The sequence below is a fragment of the Limulus polyphemus genome, unplaced genomic scaffold (genome assembly GCF_000517525.1).
Source record: "Limulus polyphemus unplaced genomic scaffold, Limulus_polyphemus-2.1.2 Scaffold1588, whole genome shotgun sequence".
NCBI lineage: Eukaryota > Metazoa > Arthropoda > Merostomata > Xiphosura > Limulidae > Limulus > Limulus polyphemus.
Window position 1 is genome coordinate 193707 of NW_013667198.1, and position 8223 is coordinate 201929.

The window sequence follows — 8223 nt, forward strand, 5'->3', positions numbered from 1 at the left end:
GAAATGTGTGACATATGGGTGTGTTGTAATATCCGGATTAAAAGCTAAAGATAGGGTAGAAAGGATGCTGATGGTTAACGCTGCCATCCATTAATTTGTATTTATATGAGTGCCCATGATAGATCGAAACTATTCATCAGATTGCTTTCAAAGGATGGGTGCCATTAAAGGTATAAAACGATCTGCCGCATCATAAAACGATAAAATGGGATAGAAATGTGGTTTTTGTAAGTAATCTAAGCATATTATCTGGCTTATGCATGTTGCTCTGTTCGTAATATGCTACAAGTTCGTGCCTTAACAAAACAGCTATTGGACAAACTATGTAACCCAATTTGGAATGGTTATTCTGTGGAGTCGAAATTAACACTTATAGAGAACGATGTGTCCATGGGAACCTTAGTTTGCGGCAAGTATGGGTTCTGCGCTTCATATGAAGGACTTTTATCTTCTGAAATTTTGAATGTACAAAGCGTGTGGAGAACCTAGGCGAGCATTGAAGGAAGATGTGCAACACTAAGCGTATCCACATTGAGTGAGTTGCACTGTATTATATACCCATAAAGAGATCAGTAACGTTAGTGTATTTGACTGGTGCTGTTTACTGCAGCATAGACACAAAGAAAGGGTTTCCTTAACTTTATACTTGTCACATCTCTTTTCGTGTGGTTGAAACAAAGGCTTGGGTATTGGCTGTTGAGACAAAGACTTGGTACTGGCTGTTGAAACAAAGACAGTCTGCCAACAGTTGAATGCAGGAGAAATGTTGCCTTGGAGTAATAACGTCCATAGTGCCAGAAAAAAAACCCTATAAGGTTAGCCATGGGAGGAGCGAAGCTTTTACCTTGTTGTAAAAATATATACAAATTGCACTTTTGTTGGTGGGTGGGACATCTTAAAGCTAAGAAGGGGCCTATGGAGAAATATGAGTTAAAAGGAACTTGGTCCTGATCTAAGTTATCTCACCTGTGCTGAAAATATAACCCAGACCGAAACATGTGCCAAGTGCCCTTTGTGTAATGAGAAACTCGTTGAATCAAATCTCACTGTATCTTATCTAATATATTTTTAGACAACACGAAACAGTAGAGTTACATGTGAAGGAAACACGTAGGAAGGAAATTTTGGTTGTACAAAAGCATAAAGTATAAATAGGAGGAAGCAAGAGGTGAAGGGACAACCAGTGAAGTTCACGTATCCATGTGTTTCTAATACTTAATACTTACGTCTCCAAAATTCGACCCAAAGACACCAAACTGTGAATACTCAGAAGTACTCCTTAGAACAATTTTTGTTGAATAATAGTAAGGGAGATCGGGTGATGGTAGCTGTTAGCGAGAGTGTTCGAGTTTCTAGATTGAGGTATTATCATAACATCTAAGAGTAAGGCGTGATGCGAGGGGGAATATGGTCTTGGAATTGTTACAGCAAGATGAACTGCAGAAACCACTATGACATCTGGCTCAAAGAATTCAATAGAAAAAAATCTGTTGCGGCTACTACAAAGTAAGATAGTTCTATCACCAGAGGGGGCAAAACCTAGACTTAAGGTCTGTAACTTTAGATGATGATGACTGTTACAGCTTCACCGGAATTACAAGAACAATTCCATCAGTCTATCATTAACCTGACAGCTGTTATCAGATAGCATCAATACACCAAAGAACTGATTGAAATCGCGATCAGCTCAGTAAATATCCGAGACTTTAATATAAACAACTAACATAGTGAAGAATCAAATTCATTCTATTCCCACTAGGGGGGCAGATATGATGTTGCTGTTGTTTTCTTAGAGCAACGCTACATAACGGCTCTCTACATTCTGTCCACTGATGGGAATCGAACCCAAGTAGCTTACCGGAGTATGGGAGCAGATAATTATAGTTTTTCAGCGAAAATTTCTCAAATACTTATTATCTAATGCTTTAATATTTATAGTTCATACTAATATTTTAATTTCCCCTATATTACCATTTTAACCTTATGTAAGAATATTCTAATTTAAAGTCTTATTTTACTCAGTTTGTTCACCAAATTATAACGATTTTATAAATAATCATGATGGAAAGATTCGATATCAAGTCTAATAATTTCTGCATGTTACAGCAGATATAGAAGAACTGTATTAAATTACCATACGCCTTTATCACTTTACTGATGAATTATATTCTTGTTAAGTCATTTTTCACTAAGGAAGAAGAAATATATCCATAAAATAAGGTAATCTAAACAACACAGGACCACGTTTCACCGAAAAAGTAATCTATAAGATGTTATAAAGGTATCCTTCAACAACACGACGTGGAATATAGCTCGGAGTGTTTCGATAGCACAGAAGAAATGGTTCCATTGCAGAAATGAATTAATATTAGTAGATGCAGTGTACATATTAGTGAATCAGCCATGCGTGATATCGATTACTCAGAGTCGTATGTAATTAATTCAGATTATGCTACGGACGGTTGGTTAGATAAACACTTGATAATCACAAAGTGCTCACCAAGCTATGGATGGCGCTCTTGTTGCGCAGCTCGGTTTCAACTGAGTACTTTCAGATTGACAGTGACAGGCGGATCACGAAGTTGTTGAGATCTGTAACTCAGTGATTTACTAAAATACCCTCTGTGTCCTATGTACATTTACTATCCACTACATCATGCAAGTACATCACTACTATCCGCCGAAGTTCCACTTCTGATTAAGAACGGGTTATCTATTTCAAAACCATGTATCACAACTCCGAGTGTACCAGCTAACGTTCCAACCACGTTCCATTAGATTGGTACACAATAAAAAATATCAAGGCAACTATATAAAAAAAAATCATACTGAGCATTGCAAACTATTTTAAATAGCAGAGAATAATGTGGAAGAGAGCAACCATGTCAAAGAAAAAAAAACAATTTGCAAAACACTAATTTTGCAAAGCGCTTGCAAGTGAACAAGAAAAGTTTAAACAATGACAATAAGGACTAAATAAATCATTAAGATTGTGAGATAGAAAAAAAATTTCATATAAGAGGACTTTGTGAATGAGTCTTTTTTTTTCTTTTTTTTTACAGCGCTGCCAGCACATGAGAATCACGTGGTCGACAACCTATTTCCCATTTCTAGCCCATCTGCTTATATGGGGCCTAGAAAAGCTATATAGGGTAGTGTAAGGGCGTGATCACAGCAGTAACTCAACTTGTCTGTTCATCGGTCGACACAATTTGAGCCGTCTTCACGAACGAGTATCTTATGTCTTCTCTGCTAAATCCTTAAGCTCATTAAATATTTATTGTTAATTTTCGTTAAGATCTATTCAATATAATTCCCGTTTGCTTGTAATTCGTTTAAACGTACTAAGCCAATTGGGGCTAAATAACTATAAACACAAATCATTTTCAAATATGCATTAACTACAAGAACCTTTTGATAAACGCAACTGTAATCGTATCAATATACTGAACTCTTTATTATGAGTCCAATGTGATATCGGATTGGACCAGCTTTTGCTGAAGTAATAACATGGATTCGGCATTAAATAGGCTCTACAAGAGAAATATAATCTGTAATTGGTTGACAGATGCCGACAGAGTACTATGATGGCCATCGCAACATTTATATTTAACCCATAGCTGATCAGTCGGATTGAAAAACAGTGACTGTGCTGGTCCAGAAAGATGTGTGAAATCATTGGTAGCGTCTGTTAATCAATATTGGATAATGTGAGCACGGAGGATTGTGAGAACCTTGGTTTATCAGGGCGAAAAGTCAACATTATGGAGTGTATACGGTTGGCAACAACGTTCAGGTACCCTGAGGGTAATATTCGCTCTTCTACAGGATCAAACGAATCTACCGCCACCAAGTGAACACTTCTCAGACCATTATGCCAACTCCAGTAGCGTGGAACAACTCGGCCAAAGTCAAGTGACTCGTGTTTGTTATTTTTTTCCGTGTGTATGTTTTACTATAATAAAGGGCAGCAACAAATACAATTTCTCAGACCGCATCACACACTTCCAGTCATATATTGTTCACAGTTTACTCTCTAAGTACCATTGAAGCTCCATTTTCCTTTCTGTATCTGAGATAAATGGTCTTGGAAGTTTTGTTGCATTCCATATAATAGTTTTTATAATGATAATTTTGGGATAGACAAACTCCTGACTACTTCGAATAAATTGAGAACTTGGAACATAGTCTGACGTCTGTTGCAGTTTAGAAGTCTGTCCAATCGTTTTTTTCCTTATGTCAGCCATCATGGGTTCGTGAATAAAATTTTTAATGATGATAGACGTATTACATTTTATATCGTTACTGTTAATAGACCCTGGTGATAGTTGTCTTTGTATAGCCATTAAAAAACGGTCTTTGTTAACAACGTTCCTGCTATTTAGGTGCCCATTGTCATACCCCTTCGAAATTCGGAGAGATCACTGATTTTACCCACTCTATTATAGACTAACCATGACAAAATTACATATCTATATTTATAGTATCCAAGCAATCACCTGATCCATTGCATGATCAGTCAGATTTGCAAGTTCAAACAACTGGAATGTTTTGTATATATACCTGTTAGGTACCTAATAAAAATGACTAGTCAGTGTAAAGAGTTCTTGACTGAATGCACTAGAAAAGTGAAAATAAACGTTCTGGTAACAAAATCTGTAAGAACGAATGAATTATGTAAATACCTCATTATTCTAAATACAGTCGATAAAAATATAAAGAAACATGTCTCGTGCTAACAGAGTCACCATCTACCACTTCTAACGTAAAATTGTGAATCATTTGCATTTTAAAAACGGATTGCAGCTTTTCCCATCAATTGCTTTTTGTTTTTAATTTCGCGCAAAGCTACACGAAGGCTATCTGCGCTAGCCGTCCCTAATTTAGCAGTGTAAGACAAGAGGGAAGGCAGCTAGTCATCACCACCCACCACCAACTCTTGGGATACTCTTTTACCAACGAATAGTGGGATTCACCGTCACATTATAACGCCCCCACGGCTGAAAGGGCGAGCATGTTTGGTGAGACAGGGATTCGAACCTTAACCACCTGGCCATGCCGAGCCTTTCCCATCGATTCTAGCAATTTATTGTTTCGCAGTAACATTTCATTTCTGGAGGTTGATAGTATCTTGTGGTGATATGAAGAAAGCACCCTAACTTCGTTTTTGAGTTGAACAGAATATATCAGAGTAGTTAGAGCGTCAACAACTGTCTAATAAGAATAGAGCGAGTCAGTTGTTAGATCTCCAATGTAATAATGACAGATTACTGCGAAATCTTGTTGGATCAAAAGTTATTTTGTCCATGAAATAATAAACTGGATAGCCTAAGAGCTTTCGAGAAATGAACCTTTTTCGACCTTTCTCTAAAGAAGAAAGATTCATTCTTCGAAAGCGTTTTAGTTATAAGAGTTTTCTACTTTACATAATAGGCCGCCTTCATCGATGGAATAAGCTTCTCAGCAGATTCCTTTCCAATTTGATGTACGTACTTGCGATGTTTGAATACCCAGTGTTTGCAAAAATACAGAACACATGCAAATGCGTGATCCAATACCATATGTGCACTACAAAAGTGGATGAAAACAAGGGCTATTTTATGTTGTTTATTCACATTTGGCTTTACATACTAATAAAATATGATTTGATATAAGTCTCTTTCCACTTAGTGGTATGAAATATTTTAAGAGCCAACTTTATTGGTAATTTTTTAATTAGAAGAATCTATGTTTTTATTAATTGGGGACGAATTTAAACGTACATAAATGCTTCAAAACCTTAAATCCACCAATGAATAATCTTACAAAAGAAGACTGCATTCTCTTTGTTTCCCATGTCACGTGGTTCCAAAGAGTGACATTACATTACAAGAGCAGGGTTAAGGCCAACTTGTTCAAGGTGTAACGTCACATGGTTCCAAAGAGTGACGTTACATTACAAGAGCAGGGTTAAGGCCAACCTGTTCAAGGTGTGATGTCACATGGTTCCAAAGAGTGACGTTACATTAGAAGAGCAGGGTGTAGGCTAACGTGTTCAAGGTGTGACGTCACATGGTTCCAAAGAGTGACATTACATTACAAGAGCAGGGTATAGGCCAACCTGTTCAAGGTGTGACGTCACATGGTTCCAAAGAGTGACGTAACATTACAAGAGCAGGGTGTAGGCCAACTTGTTCAAGGTATGACGATACAGTTATTGTTTATGGATTGAAGTGTTCGCGTCACAAAAGTAGGTAAATCGTTAAAGCGTAGGAACTACAACCCAAATATTTCTATCCTGACGCACGAATCAGTAGCGTGATAACAATGAATATATTTTTTATTTGTGGAATAAAGCCAAATATTAACACCATCAGCTTTGGAAATTTTCTCTCTAAGCCTAGTTAATATTATTGCTTCTTAGTATATTGTCGCTTTATAAACTAGATTTTGAATTTATGAATGATGCAAACACAACTATTAAAGATGGAGAGCTTATACGTTAATATACTAGGTAAGGCATAAGTTATGTTAAAATGATAAAGCCATCTGCAGTATATACAAAAGTTAGGACTGATCAAACCTCATTCATTTGTTAAGCTCTCAGATATGTGAACTCAGCTGAGTGTTTGGAGGATTGTCAACTTTATCTTCCACTTGATACAAATAAGCTGATAATGTTCCTTTCTTCGTACATGACAGTTTTTTAAGTCATAACCCCTCATTAAGTACAGTCCCCTTGGTATGTAAATATAAAATGTCCGAACGGGAAAATGTGCGAAAAGCTCGCAATCTGAGGGTCGCGGGTTCGAATCCCCGTCACACCAAACATGCTCGCTCTTTCAGCCGTGGGAGTGTTATAATGTGACGGTCAACCCCATTATTTGTTGGTAAAAGAGTAGCCCAAAAGTTGGCGGTGGGTGATGATGACTAGCTGCCTTCCCTCTAGTCTTACACTGTTAAATTAGGGACGGCTAGCGCAGATAGCCCTCGTGTAGCTTTGCGCGAAATTCAAAACAAACAAACACTTCAAAAGTCACCATAATATTTATAATACTGGGAGACAGATTCTACTTAAGCAAGAAACATAATGTGTAACCTAATCAATCACAAATGTTCTTAAATCGTGCAGGATGAAAAATAAATAGTTGAAGAATAGCTGGAAACAGTATAAACCTGGAGAAAATAACACCAATATATATATATATATATATATATATACCCCATGTTTCGTCTCTGTGAATCCTATCCCTCTATACCCCATATTTTTATTCTGTGAATCTCATATGAGAACTACACGAGCTGTTGCACTACAGAGTGAAAGATCTTCACCATCCGGATATTACAACATGCATGAGAACTACAAGAGCTGTTGCACTATAGAGTGAAAGATGTTAACTCATATTATATAATGGATATTTATATCCAAACTTCTAGAAAGAAATACTTCACCGCACTTAGAACGTCTGGTAGAATAATAATGGTTGGTTGGAGACGGCTTGAATGGGTAATGAAGAAAAAATTTTAACACAAGTTTAACATAACAGCAAATGTACAACGTTTCGACAAGGTTTTGTCATCATCAGATATATTATTATGTTATTATTATTATTATATTAAAGGTTTTCTTCATTACCCATTTACGAATTTGAAGTCTGGGTTTGACAGTGTAAACCCAGCCTCAAACACCTACCTATGTTATGTTTTGTTTTCTGGGGAAAATTTTCTTGTAAGTTTTTATTGGTAGAAGATCTGTCGTGATTTAAATTTTTTGATGGATGAGCAACATTTGTTTATATGGATATGAATTAGTATTTGATGCAGTTATTATAGGCTTATGTAGTTTGTGTACGTGTAAGTATGAGTATGCGTGTTTTCTGTTTGTTTGTAGTTAAGTATAAAGCTACACAATGGACTATCTATACTGTGTCCACCAGGGTATCGAAACACGGTTTCTAGCGTTATAAACCCGCAGACTTGCCGCTGTGCCACTGATGGGCAGAACACAGATAGCCCATTGTGTAGTTTTGTGCTTAACTACAAACAAACAGAAAACACGCATACTCATACTTGTGTTTACACAAACTACATAAGCCTATAATAACTGCATCAAATACTAATTCATATCCATATAAACAAATGTTGCTCATCCATCAAAAAATTTAAATCACGACAGATCTTCTACCAATAAAAACTTACAAGAAAATTTTCCCCAGAAAACAAAACATAACATAGGTAGGTGTT